This window comes from Notothenia coriiceps, unplaced genomic scaffold (assembly GCF_000735185.1).
Source record: "Notothenia coriiceps isolate Sejong01 unplaced genomic scaffold, NC01 NC01_scaffold00019358, whole genome shotgun sequence".
Lineage (NCBI taxonomy): Eukaryota > Metazoa > Chordata > Actinopteri > Perciformes > Nototheniidae > Notothenia > Notothenia coriiceps.
The window spans coordinates 65,658-68,895 of NW_011352059.1; positions in this window are offsets into that span (position 1 = coordinate 65,658).

The following is a 3,238-nucleotide window of genomic DNA, read 5'->3' on the forward strand; positions in this document are numbered from 1 at the left end:
CGCTACGTATCGCTAAACAAGGAAACAACACCTCCACGGAGCTCAGCGCGATTCACAACGTCCCGACCAATCAGAGCACACTGTGCTCACAGGGAGGGTGAGGGCTGGAGCTATTGGAGCTACAACGAGCCGTTAAAGGCAGAGAGTGGAATTCAGTGAATACACATAGTTTACAGCAGTGGTTCTCAAACTTTTTCTGTCANAGCTCAGTGATGTAAGGGACTCTGAGTGTTTAGATAGTTAAGTTTAGTCTAGTTATCTCAGTGGGTCTCAAAGTTTTGGTCACCATTTATGAGAATAAATGAAAAACAGTTATGAAATAATATTACAGTAAAACAAGAATACAGTTTAAAAGGTGAGTGATTTGTAAAATATCCGTAAAGAAAAAGAAAATCTGTTTACAGTGCTGGTGTTGAGAGATGCATCCATAAATTCATTTTGCTCTCAAAATGTACCAGGTTGATGCATTTAACTTCAATATTTAAAAAAAAAAATCTTCCCGGGGGAGCATGTCCCTGGACCCCCCCACACTTGTAAAATAGCACTTTACCTCTGCTTACACCTATATGCTATTTTATATGCTGTGAGCTGATTATCGAGCCTTCGTTGTAAGAGTCGCGGGTACACTGTCAGTGTACCCGCGACTCTTACAACGAAGGCTCGATAATCAGCTCACAGCATATAAAATAGCATATAGGTGTAAGCAGAGGTAAAGTGCTATTTTACAAGNGGGGGGGCCTGACAGAAAAAGTTTGAGAACCACTGCTGTAAACTATGTGTATTCACTGAATTCCACTCTCTGCCTTTAACGGCTCGTTGTAGCTCCAATAGCTCCAGCCCTCACCCTCCCTGTGAGCACAGTGTGCTCTGATTGGTCGGGACGTTGTGAATCGCGCTGAGCTCCGTGGAGGTGTTGTTTCCTTGTNTTTATATGCTGTGAGCTGATTATCGAGCCTTCGTTGTAAGAGTCGCGGGTACACTGTGTATGTGCGCATTCCACTGTAGTGCCCGGTACATTAATGGGAAACCCTAGTTTGTACATGTTCAATACATTTGTAACACTGTACACATGAACGCTTCTTTTTTCGGTTCACCAAAAAAAAAATCTCACTCCAAGCTGAACTCAAATGTTGGCAGCCCTGTTTTAATTACCACACTGGTTCACCTGACTTCCTGTAAAGGGTCTGATATACAGTACACCTGAACTCCAGCTTTGTAGCATAGTTGTAATCATTATACCGGCTACTCAACAGTTTGTGTTTACTGTTACTGCTGTCGTAGCATCTTTGGGTTGCCCTTTGCCATGAACACAACGTTAAACCTGCTGTCCACTACCTGTACAGAATGACAGTAGCCTACCCTAAGGAGTAGCGTTTAGCTTTTTAACAGGGCAGAGAAAAAAGTTAATATTTGGTAATTAACAGCTTTAAATATTTTTTTAATATGTTTGTTTTGGGTAGTGGGTTATTTTTTAGACAGAGAAAGTTGCATGGCTCATCTCGTTAACCTTTGTTAATAGCAAACACATTAGCCACACTACGACAAATGCTAAAAGTTTGCTAACATTAGCCACCATTTGATACCGGTCATAGCAGGCCATTTAAGTCAGTAGCAGTCAAACACTTAAATACATTGAGTCAAGCATGTGGTATTGTATTGGTTACTAAACCAATGTATATTTGTGTCTTTCTTATGCTGCTTAGTGTGTCACTTGAGAAAAAAACTGCTGTTATCGTCTTAAGACGTCATAACGCAGGTTACGTCATTACAAAGTTAGTGAAAGATAGCTGCTGGGGGAGTCAGAAAGATTTATCTTTTTGTATCACAAACAGTCACGTAGCCTATTATGAAAATGTTATCGTCACCACTTTTTTACTTCAAGCAGGGTTGAAATGACTCACATTCAAAACAGTAGCTTAGCTACTGCAATTGTTTGTTTAAGTTTAAATCTTTCTGCTCCGACTTCCCTCCCAGACATTTCCTTATCGGAGATGAACACCCTCCTGACGCCAGTGAGTGCCTCCAATTTCAGGCGAGTGATCATTTTGACTTTAAACCCACATGACTTTACATTTTATAGTATAGTGCAGATAACTTTCGAGGGAGGTTTCCCTTAAGGGTTGAAGTCCATGTCTAACATGACACAGTAGATAACTGCAGGGAAATGTTCAGTTTATTGCCATTCATAATGGACAGTGACTAATCAACAACCACAGAGTCCCTACAGTATGTTAGGCAGAATATGAAACATATTAAAGCTGGTCCTCTGTCAATTTAAGATATAGTTTCAATCTCATATTTGAATCTTTATTGCAGGGTGAGTGCGTGAGACGACTACTCTGATCAACACAGATAGAGTCCAAAGGCTGCACATAAATGTTATGACACTGAATGTTTGACCATAGCCAATCTGCATCAAGGCCATTTACAGGAAAATTAGTTATTTAATATAGATGAATGAATGTGCTGTTATTGCTATAAAATAGCATTAGAAATGTATGTCATTTTATTTCCATTAATGGACAATAAGAGAAGGGACTATATATAAATAGATGAACTGTCAATTACACTTACTTAGCAACCAGAACTTACAGTTACATGAGAAAAATAAATAATCAAGAGATATACACACAAATTCACAATTAACTATGCAAAACAAATGAAATACAAAATATATAATTATTGCTGATACCGTCAGAAAATAAACAATTAAATGGGGTAACGCTGGCCAGGTCATGACAAGACAGATTTGATATATCTGTAAGATCAGTTTCTCTTCCCCTTCCTTTTTCAGCAACAGCTGGTTCAAAGTCAAAGTGCCATAAAAATCAGTTTGTCAGTCAAAGGAGGGCTGAGTCGCCTCCTACATACTGAGACAGATTCAGCAGGGCGTCGGGACAAACAGCAACTCTACGGCACACTTAAAGAGTGGAAATTAATGAAGATCGCTTCTTAAAGGACTGTTAGGTAGACCTCTTCATATTTTTCAGTCACACTGATTTTTTGTCATTACTATTCTGCTGCCTATGTGCATATTAACCGATGAATTGAGAACAACAGGGGATTTGTAATAAATACTTTTTAAACCCTACCTTGGGTTTTTTGTAATGCATGATGACCTATGAATATCCAAACTAAATTCAAAGGAGACACTTTTCTTTGAAACTGCAACTCATCATATGGATTTCTTTGTGTCTAGGCAGTAGGAACGCAGAAAATCTGTGATGCTGAGAAAGGT